The sequence below is a fragment of the Gigantopelta aegis genome, chromosome 8 (assembly GCF_016097555.1).
Source record: "Gigantopelta aegis isolate Gae_Host chromosome 8, Gae_host_genome, whole genome shotgun sequence".
Classification (NCBI taxonomy): domain Eukaryota; kingdom Metazoa; phylum Mollusca; class Gastropoda; order Neomphalida; family Peltospiridae; genus Gigantopelta; species Gigantopelta aegis.
In genome coordinates this window covers 16,527,279-16,539,561 of record NC_054706.1, presented here as the reverse complement: position 1 = coordinate 16,539,561, position 12,283 = coordinate 16,527,279, and the positions used below count along the sequence as shown (strand labels likewise).

General features: G+C 34.8%; 1 long non-coding RNA gene across 1 annotated transcript; it reads right to left on the bottom strand.

Moving 5' to 3' along the window:
* Positions 1–603: 603 nt before the first annotated feature.
* On the bottom strand, positions 604–1,401 carry LOC121380265. Its single transcript, XR_005958902.1, has 3 exons — positions 1,361–1,401; positions 1,033–1,284; positions 604–927 (listed from the first exon to the last, which is right to left on the bottom strand). It is a non-coding gene; the product is annotated as an uncharacterized LOC121380265 (long non-coding RNA).
* Positions 1,402–12,283: the final 10,882 nt, after the last annotated feature.

The following is a 12,283-nucleotide window of genomic DNA, read 5'->3' as shown; positions in this document are numbered from 1 at the left end:
TCAAAACCTGATTACATACAAAACGAGTACTACCACTGAGCTACAATCAAGTGTCTATATGCAGATGGAATGTTAAAATACAACTCAAAACCTGATTACATACAAAAGCGAGTACTACCACTGAGCTACAATCAAGTGTCTATATGCAGATGGAATGTTAAAATACAACTCAAAACCTGATTACATACAAAGCGAGTACTACCACTGAGCTACAATCAAGTGTCTATATGCAGATGGAATGTTAAAATACAACTCAAAACCTGATTACATACAAAGCGAGTACTACCACTGAGCTACAATCAAGTGTCTATATGCAGATGGAATGTTAAAATACAACTCAAAACCTGATTACATACAAAGCGAGTACTACCACTGAGCTACAATCAAGTGTCTATATGCAGATGGAATGTTAAAATACAACTCAAAACCTGATTACATACAAAGCGATTACCACTGAGCTATCAAATATGCAGATGGAATGTTAAAATACAACTCAAAACCTGTACATACAAACGAGTACTACCACTGAGCTACAATCAAGTGTCTATATGCAGATGGAATGTTACAAAAATACAACTCAAAACCTGATGTTAAAATACATACAAAGCGAGTACTACCACTGAGCTACAATCAAGTGTCTATATGCAGATGGAATGTTAAAATACAACTCAAAACCTGATTACATACAAAGCGAGTACTACCACTGAGCTACAATCAAGTGTCTATATGCAGATGGAATGTTAAAATACAACTCAAAACCTGATTACATACAAAACGAGTACTACCAATGAGCTACAATCAAGTGTCTATATGCAGATGGAATGTTAAAATACAACTCAAAACCTGATTACATACAAAGCGAGTACTACCACTGAGCTACAATCAAGTGTCTATATGCAGATGGAATGTTAAAATACAACTCAAAACCTGATTACATACAAAGTACTACCACGAGTACTACCAGATGAGCTACAACTCAAGTGTCTATATGCAGATGGCTACAATCAAATGTGGAAAAATACAACTCAAAACCTGATTACATACAAAGCGAGTACTACCACTGAGCTACAATCAAGTGTCTATATGCAGATGGAATGTTAAAATACAACTCAAAACCTGATTACATACAAAGCGAGTACTACCACTGAGCTACAATCAAGTGTCTATATGCAGATGGAATGTTAAAATACAACTCAAAACCTGATTACATACAAAGCGAGTACTACCACTGAGCTACAATCAAGTGTCTATATGCAGATGGAATGTTAAAATACAACTCAAAACCTGATTACATACAACTACCACTGAGCTACAATCAAGTGTCTATATGCAGATGGAATGTTAAAATACAACTCAAAACCTGATTACATACAAAGCGAGTACTACCACTGAGCTACAATCAAGTGTCTATATGCAGATGGAATGTTAAAATACAACTCAAAACCTGATTACATACAAAACGAGTACTACCACTGAGCTACAATCAAGTGTCTATATGCAGATGGAATGTTATGTTTATATATTAATAAACATTTCAAAAAGAAATTCTGTAACAAATAGTATGTAAAAATAATTACATACAACTACATGTATGACTATTATCAATAGTATTAATTTGGAGTTGGGTACCCTAATGTAAAAACAATGTGACAATGTCATAAGAAACCATGAATGATCTGAGTATTTAAATCAGATAGCATGTAGTCAACCGAAATGAACTACAGTGAAACCTCTCAAAACTGGACCCTCTGTAAACTGGAATTCCCTCAAAACCGGACGTTTTTTGTAAAGAAACTTTTTAATTTACACTGAGATTTTTTTTTTTAAATGTTTTATGAGTTGGTATGAGTTTAAATGTAATAATATGTTTTGATATGAATTTTAACTTTATTCATTTTAGAGTTAATTGACAATTCATCGGTTTCCTTTTGAAGCAAACAGACTGTAAGTCTATCCGTAATATCAAATAGATTGCAGATAGACCTAGTTAATTCCCGGTTGACGATGTATAAAAAGCATTAGTATTGCTGGACGTTTGAATTACAAACAGTAAGGGACCATAGAGAACATTTTGTTTTCAAAACTTTGGTTAGAATCAACTGCTAACTACTACCGGTACTTTTATCAATTTAGTATGTTAATTAGTAGTAACGATCTGCAAATTTTTTATAATAAATCACAAAAACAATCCCAGCACCATTTATGATTATCAACAATTTTTCAAGCATACAAAGCATATTTATTAATCTTTACTCCACGGAGGGGGTTTGATCCCACAATCCATGCATCTCAGGCGAGCATACCAATTGAACTAGATCCCAACCTTACAAGCAAACAAAGTGCTCTCAATAATATTTTTCACTGATCCTTTCCCACTCCCTAAAAGTATATATTAAAATTTTTATTTTGCAAAGGATATGTTAATCAACATGTTCATTTGATTTAAACTAAAGGTGTATGCTGGCATTGAAACCCTCCGCCCCTTGTTAATGTCCTTATGGTTTGTAGTAGTGACAATGTTGATAATTGAAAATGGCCCTACGTACCTGTCAGCCTTTCAACTACAGGTACTTTTTAAAACGACTAAAAACAAAAACAGACAACAACACAATCCGAAATACATGTACACACGTGCCATGTTTGTACATGTGTACAGTGGAACCCGAATAACCAGGATCACCTTGCAAACATTTAAATTTGGTTTATTAATGGTATAACTAATTAAAGTTTACACCTGTTTTAAACATACACTACAGTGGAACCCGAATAACCAGGATCACCTTGGAAACTCAACATTAAATCTGGTTTAGAGAGGGATCTGGTATTACACTATTAAAGTTTACACATGTTCTAAACATACACCAATACTATATATGTATATACTATTACATACTAGAAGCTCATGGTATTGTATAGCATAAATGTACACAAATTTAATTTAAGTCAATGAATTTTTTTTTTATATACTCAATTATTCCAAATTTGAAGTGACCATGCTGTTTATACTGAATGTATATGTAGTTTACATCAGACCTGTCAACCTTTAGTCAAGAGAAAGCAGGTGTGTGTTGAAAAAGCAGGAGATTTTGTCAAAAAGCAGGAGATTTTTTTAATTCACACAATTTAACCCAAAATCGCAAGATTTAAAAAAAACATTATTACAATAAGTTATATGAATACTATATAATGTCATATATACTTCTTAACCTTAGATCTTGGCATTAAAAAAAAAAAAAAAAAAAAAAAAAAAAAAAAAAAACTTTTTTTTTTTTAAAGTTTAAATATTATTACGATTTAATACATATTTAAAAAAAAAATAATATTTTATCCAAAAATGTTAAGAACATGAACAAGAAAAAAATAAATTTAATTAGTACATTTACGGTATTACACTTATAGCCTTACAGTTACAGGTTGCGTTACATTATTTGTGGTTAGTGTACCTAAGTACCAAAGACAAATTTATATAAATCTTATAAATTAATATTCAGTTGTTACCATAATGAGGAGCGGTGGCGTGGTACTTATTTAAAATCATTATAATGATGCAATAAACATTGTATTTTCATTAATCATAAGTAAAATCTCATTACGGACATCGCGTGAACTATACCGGAATTATACCCATTTCCGTGAGTAACTTTATGTCAATGTCAGACACATTTTTTAATTGTACAAAAATAATTTCTTGAAGAGTACCCGTATAACCAACATTTTACTGCACAAACATACAAAATTAACTGACACAGGTATGTTTATACAGCTAATTGGTCTTTTCGTTGTCTTGCTGTGACATGTGATTTTAACATGCATCGTGTGTATCGCTGTCAACTCGGAGTCTGGCAGTTCAGATTCGTCATAGTTGCATTATGTAATTCAGTGGGAAGATATTTTACAATTCAGAGGTGTTATTAGAACTAAATTGGATAGTTTTTTTATTTTTATATATGCAACACTGAATGTCAATACACAGCCTGTTGAATTAGCGGCAACACGCTTCGTAGCCATTACGATGACAACAATCATTATAATAACACGTCATTTTATAAACTCCATGTGCTTTTTTAACAATATAAATAGGCTATCCCACAATTCTCACTTCGGCAAAGATTAAACAGTCGGGACAATTCGGCCTGTTACATTCTCAGAAACCGAAAGTAGTCGACATTTTCCGAATGAGAAAAAAAAGGTAGAGTTACTTCCCTTATGAATATTTTGACAAAAGAGGATCGATTTTTTTTTTATGCTTACAAAAATGTCATTTAACAGGAGAAACTGTCTCCCGCACAGGAAAAAGGAGATTTGATCAAATACCGGGAGACTCCCGCGGAATCCGGGAGGGTTGACAGGTCTGGTTTACATGCATATATGTTCATGTGCAATTTTTTATTATGTTATGTATTAGATTAATCAATTATTTTATGTGAAGTATTAGGCTACCATCTAATAATTAAATTTTCTTTGCCTTTAGACACTTTTACTGCTACATATTGTTTGATGAACTGACAAAATTTAAACCATGCCTACAACCCCCCAACACACACACACACACACACACTACTTTTCTGCAACTACCCGGATTATTCAGGCAACAATATTTATAGTCTGTCTTATCATCCTAAAAAAAGTGTTTGTAAATAATTTTAGTTTGATTTGACATAAAAAAAAAAAAAAAAAGTGTTTTGGAAATAACAAAAAAGATTTACTACTTTTTTGTGCAGTTTAAAAAACCACCGGCTCAGAAATGATGTGCACACTTTTGTATGACCCACTACACCGAGTCATACAGTGTGCACATTGTTGGGGGTTTTTTTGTTCATACTTGCATGAACCAAAATTTTTATTGAGGTCAATTCCTAAATACACATATAAATCCATTTCATTTTTAAAAGCAGTAGACCAGTCTTAGACATAAGCAAAACCAAAGCGAGCAGAACATCACTTTCCTGGCAGTTTCAAATATAATGCTGTAACTTTCCAGGCAAGTGTGGAGGGAACCATGAGTGATTACTTGCCTTTCCTGGTGAAAACTGATAAATTGTTCAATCAAGGTGTACAGATATTGACAGTTTAACTAGAGCTTCTAGAATTTTTATAAAATCCACTAGCCATGGGATCAGTGATTTAAAAAATTTAATAGCCACGATTAAAATTAATTAGCCCTACTTTACTTTAAGTTAATACATGTACAATTTTACTAAATAATAGTAAAAATTGGATATGTCACCTAAATAGAGAGGTATAGCTTAAAAACACTAACATTGGGCTGGTGGAGGTGGGGTTGGGGGCAGGATATTTATAACATAGATTTAACTGCAACATTTGACCGAAAAAATTCACAAGCCATCAGGCATGGCAATAGTAGTTATTTACTAGCCCAACACTGAATATCACTAGCCATGGGAGTAGGGCTATCATAATCTAGAAGTCCCGAGTTATCACTTTGTAATGCAGGAGTAACTCAAGTAGTACTCACCACTTTGAACATTGATAAAAATTAAGATTTACAAATCATAATCTTAACTAATCTGCTGTCATGTGTAGGTCTAGATCATCAAAATGCCTACTTGTAGCCCATTAATAGCTAGTCGGCACTGCGAGTGTGACACGTTTATTCAGGTGGAGTTTAAATTTGTTTTCAGAAAAGCAGTTTCTGCAGACTGACTGATTAAAAATCAGGGCAGAAAATTTATTCACTTTCCGTAATAAGACAGTATATTCGTAGTTTTAATACACCGAATACCTGTATACATAACATGTAGAAAAACATTCCGAACCAAGAAATTTTAACAGGAATCAGTTATATCATGATCCAGTTTAGGCAGGTTCCACTCTACATGTATATAAACCAAAACAAAAATTATGTAAAGAGAAAAACAAGAAAACAACACAAAAACTTGCAATATCAAAAACATATTTGTAAGTTATGGTCATGAGCAAAAATACTAGATTTTAAAATAATGTTCCCTCATGAATAATGAGTAGCTGTAAATTTACATGTACAGTGCACAAACCAATGAGAAGAGGAAAGGAAAGAACCGTTTGTTTAACACCTCAGCACATTTTAAACTATGGTTATGGACATTTTGACGCATGATCGTGAAAAAGAGGCAATCTGCTGCTGTCACATACATGTAGGCTATTTCTACAGAATAAGCTCATACCACAACATTTGATATGCTAGTCGTGGGGCCCTGGTCAGTATGTGAATTAATATTTTTAAATCAGAAAATGGATCCACCGAGGTTCGATCCTACAACCATAGCTCCTCAGACGAGCACTCTACAGATCGACTTAAAACCGGCCCTGACCAATAATTGAGGATCGTATGAGTTAGGTTAGGTCATAGGGCTTAATATACACATTCAGAGCAAGCTGTTGTAGCACACACACGTCATGGGTGCAGGTGTCGAGGCTGGCTCCTTCTTCCAGGACAGGAATTGCTTAGGAGTTAGTGAATTACTACTACTACTACTACTCTGGGGCCTAATTCACAAAGATCTCTTAGGCTCTGCTAGACAACAACGCATCCTCTTTGCAAGTCTTTTAGCACTGCACTGCGAGATCGCAAAGTTGCGAGACTTTAGTGAATTAGGCCCCTGGCTCCCTATTCATAAACGTACTTAAGTCAATGTATGATACTTATTTATGTACTTTAGGTATGTATTTAGGTATCATACATTGACTAAAGTACGTTTATGAATATGGAGCCTGGTGTGTACAGCTGGAGTAGATACGTAATTGTTTTTAAAGAAAGGAAGGAAATGTTTTATTTAACGACGTGCTCAAACACATTTTATTTACGGTTATATGGCATCGGACATATGGTTAAGGACCACACGTATTGAGAGGAAACCTGCTGTTGCCGCTTCATAGGCTACTCCTTTCGATTAGCAGCAAGGGATCTTTTATATGCACCATCCCACAGACAGGATCACACATACCACAGCCTTTAATATACCAGTCGTGGTGCACTGGCTGGAACGAGAAATAATCTAATGGGCCCACCAATGGGGATCGATCCCAGATCGACCACGCATCAAGCGCTGTACCACTGAGCTACGTCCTGTCCCTTGTTTTTAAAAACCATCCAAATACATATATGGGTTGCCGGTTGAATTTAATGTTGACTAGTGTACTGTACATGTAAAACACATGCAATCTAAAAAATATACTTTTCCAGGCAGGACAGCACATACAATGGCTTTGATCAGGGCTTTTAGAGTGCACACAAGTCAAGGCAATAAATGTTGTGCCCAAAATATGTATCATGCCCAAACATGCTGACCTCAAAACACTTCACCTGAAAACTATTAAAAAATGGAGAAGTTTTAATAAACTTAAAAATGTATTTCTCAACATCCACAACTCTTCAGAAGCTGTTAATAATGTTACTGCTTTAAAGAGAGACAATTTGTGGATATGGCATATACGACAAAGCTGTTGTGTTTGAAATTAGTGAGACGTAAAGCTGTGTTGATCTGATTTGGACAAAAGAAAACTAGAGTGTTCAATGACAGCATCTTCTCTACCATTACATCTAACTCACACATACCCCATGCATTAAACAAACAAAAAACACTAAAAAATCCCATTTACATGTAACACTGGGTTTTTTTAGCTAGATGAAGTGTGATGATGGAATAATCATTGTACAAGATATATACATACAATGTATAAAAAAAACTAAACAACAAAACATGGAATAATAAAAGTATACGTATCGATAAAAAAAACCTACATTTTTGGCACTTAATAAATAAAATAATGTAACAAACTTTGTTACAGAATATGGCACTGATTACAATTTGGTTATATAATATGGCACTGATTACAATTTGGTTACAGAATGTGGTACTGATTACAATTTGGTTACAGAATGTGGCACTGATTACAATTTGGTTACAGAATATGGCACTGATTACAATTTGGTTACAGAATGTGGTACTGATTACAATTTGGTTACAGAATGTGGTACTGATTACAATTTGGTTACAGAATGTGGTACTGATTACAATTTGGTTATAAAATATGGCACTGATTATAATTTGGTTACAGAATGTGGTACTGATTACAATTTGGTTACAGAATGTGGCACTGATTACAATTTGGTTACAAAATGTGGCACTGATTACAATTTGGTTACAGAATGTGGTACCGATTACAATTTGGTTATAAAATATGGCACTGATTACAATTTGGTTACAGAATGTGGTACTGATTACAATTTGGTTACAGAATGTGGTACTGATTACAATTTGGTTACAAAATGTGGCACTGATTACAATTTGGTTATAAAATATGGTGCCTAATACAAAGTTGGTTACAGAATATGGCACTGACCAGAACCTTGTTTAAAGACTATGGCACTAATTAGAACCTTGTTTAGAGAATATGGCACTAGAATAATTATCTTGATCAATGTCTGCAGTCCTTGATATTTGCCAAAACACGATTGCAGGGATTTAGATTGCACCCAATTTGAGGCGATAAAAGGTGTGCCCAAAATAAACAAGCTAAATAAAGTACAAACACGTTAACCCCATAACCAGTGGTAGGTGCGGGGGGGGAGACGTAGCCCAGTGGTAAAGCTCTTCTTCATGCACTTCAATTCAGACATATAGTAGAGACACACATCCCCCCATTTTTCATGACTAGAAGAGATCTTTTATATGCACCATCCCACAGACAGGATAGCACAAACCACAGCCTTTGATATACCAGTCTGGGTGCACTGGCTGGAATGAGAAATAGCCCAATTGTACCTTCAACGGGAATCGATCCTAGACTGACTGTGCATCACGAGAGCACTTTACCACTGAGCAACATTCCGCTTACCTTGATATAGATTTAAAACGTTACTCGGATAGCTTCTAAAGATTCCCTTATAAGGGAGTCTTTAGAAGCTATCTGAGTAATATCTAAAATCAATATAACGGTAATGTGTTGAATCATTAAACAAAAACAAAACATATATTACTCAGAGCATACATGTATGTGTCCATGTATGTGTCTAAAGCACATTAATTTATTATTTATCAGCTTTTGGATGTCAAACATTTGGTAATTTTGATACATAGTTTCAAAGGAAATCTACAACATTTTTTCACTAACAACAAGGGATCTTTTAAATGCATTTTCACCACAGTCCATGGCCTTCGATATACCAGTTGTGGAACACTGGATGAGATGCCAGTGTTCCAAAAATGTTTGAGAAAGTCACTAGCCCTCGCAGAAGCTCCGACTAGTGCCCTATGTATTATGTTAATACAGTTGATAATTTCTAATAGCCTAGACCAAAAATTCACTAGCCGGGACCAAGGGCCAGTGGATTTTGTCGAACCTTGAGATCGGGAAAAAAATTAATCAGAGAATGGCTCCACTGAGGGGGATTCGATCCAATGGCTCAAGGACCTCAGCCAACTGCCCTACCAGCTAAGCAAGAACCCACCCACCCCACCTCACCCTGAGTTAAGATGCCAAAGTTTAAAAAGGTAGATTTTAAAGATTCCTTATTTTCTATTCTAAAGATTATCTATCGCCAGATAAAATTCCCTAAAATTCCCCAAATTCTAATGATTAACCTTTTGTAAGATTTTAAAGAATACTCAGAAATAAGAGGCTAAAGATTATCTAAATATATCCTAGAATTACCTAGATATAAATTCTTTTAAAGATTAACCATTCATAAAGATTCTAAAGATCTCTCAAAAAGAAGATTTTAAAGATCTCTCAAATATCTCTAAATATTCCCTTAGATAAAATTCCAAAGATTACCCTATGATAAGATTCCAAAGATTATCCTATGATAAAATTCCAAAGATTACTCTATGATAAGATGCCAAAGATTACCCTATGATAAGATTTCAAAGATTACAGATATAGATTTTAAAGATTCCTTTAGGTAACATTGTAAAGATTATCCTAAGATAAAGATTCCAAAGATTATTCAGATTTAAGGAGTCCTTTAGGTAGGATTCTAAATATTACCCTTGGAACAGATTCTGAAGATTCGCTTAGGATAAGATTTTAAATCTACCATGTGCAAGATCAAATTTTAACTATTTCCCTTGCATAAAATTTAAAAGATCTTACTTTTACAATTCTAAAAATTACACTTGGATAAAATAAAAGAATTACACATGTAAACAATCCAATAGAATATCCATGAAGTCTAAATAATACTCGTAACTACAATGCTATAGATTATTCATGACTAAACTTTTACAAGATGTTAATAGTGTCCTGCAAGTAAATGTCTACTGTATTCTTGCATCTATACATGTAATGGTCACTGTGTATCTGTCCCATGATTCTTGGCATGTTTTTGAAGGCTATCATATCTTTCGAACCGTTTGTCGCACTTTATACAGACAAACAACTTGACTTTCCAGTGAGAGAGGACGTGGCTTTCTATACAAACATTTCCTGACAAGAGTTTAAGGCAGGCTGGACAGACAAATTTTCCACTCTCGATAGGCTGTAGTCTATCGAAGTCACCATTTCTGACGTGTTCAAATAAATGAGACTGTATGTTGTGTGCAAGCAGCTTTTCTGTTTTACAGACCAGACAGTGGTGTCCACAGCCTGGGAGGTTTTCATCAGATTTTCCATGAGAGTTTATTGATGTTATTTTCTTGACATCAATACGATGCTGCTGCCAGTGTCGATCCAATGCATAGAAAGACTTGAATCCTGAATCGCCACAAATATTGCACGATATCTGATCGATATCATCACAAATGTGATGGACAAGTGAATAATGTCTCTTTACTTTGTTTAAGCGCAAACTTTTGAGACAAATGGTACATTTTGCCAGTCCTGAAGCTGGTTTCAGACAGTTATATTTCATATGGCGCTGGATATTAGTTCGTGAAATAGGCTTGTGACAGTTCATGCAAGATACAACTGATATTTTGGGCATCTTCTTGGCATTCGAGGTATTCTGATTTGATTGAAACACTGCAGTGTTATCTGAAATGCAATCAGGTGAAGTCTGGATATTGTCACCATTGATGGGAGAACTGTCAGTGATCTTACACAATTTACCATGAGTCTTCACTTCATTTGTAGTAGACTTGCTTGTAGATGGCTTTCTTGAAGCCTTTGCTAATTCAGAATTATCAAGTTTTGCTTTTAAACCTGTCACTGAAGAATTCCTTTCTTTTAGCATAGTAGTATTTGTGGTCACATCTTTTGCAGAACCTCTTTCTTTAAAGTGAGCATGACGTTTAACATCGGGATAGTTTTTTAAAACCTGACTTGAAATCTCTGTTGCATTCAGTATGCCTTCTGTAGAACACTTAGATCTTAAGGGTCTCTTTTTGCATACAAATGGATCACTGCCTTCTACTTCTGTACAATGCTTTTGTTTCTGCCCTCTTTTTGTAGGTGTCTGTCCACCACTAGCATCTTGTTGCATTTCCTTCAACACTATTTCTGGAACATGATTTTGTGTTACCTCCTTGTTGGTTGCTGAATAAGTAGTCAAAGTATTTTCTGGATGCTTATCATTTGAATGTTTTGACCTTAACACATCCTTTGTTATCTGGCACTCACCTTCAGATGGCTCGGTCTCGGTTTTTGCGGTTTGGCATTTACTTTTCTTATGTCTAAAAATGTAATTGATATTCTGTTGGCATTTACTTAATCTCTCTTTTCTTCGGTGTGCTGATAAATGTATAAACAAACCTGAGTTTGTTGTAAATGAGACACCGCACAAGTCACAAAGGAAACTACACTGGATTTCACATTTCATTGTCTCTGGGGTCAAAGAGGTGTGGTTTTCATTATGAAGATCTGAAGTAAGCTGGACAAGCTCTTCAAGAGACATCATCTTTTCCACTAATGCAACATCTTCCAGGGCCAAATGGTTCTCATCATTAGTGATAGTAAGATGACAAGATGTGTCAGAGTCATGTTTATCTTCAAAGTCACAAAATGTCTGATTCTGGTCTAAAAATGCATCAGAAAAATCAGCTTCTACACAGTTGTTATTACTATCAGTGCAAGACCCATTTTCCATAAAAAGGTTACAATCTTGAAAGTCCGAAACATCTCCATGACTAGGCAGTTCTCTTGTCAAACATTCAAGTGCTGTGTGTGCCTCAGATCTTGCAGCATCACCATCAGATTTATCTAATGCCTGTTCTACTGACAGTTTATTTGCAAAGTCTCGTGTCATTTCACTGATGTCAGACAATGCTGAACTTTCCAAATACCTCCTGCTGATCTTACAAATTACATGAACAGGTGGATCCAGATTCACATTTTGTTGCCCATC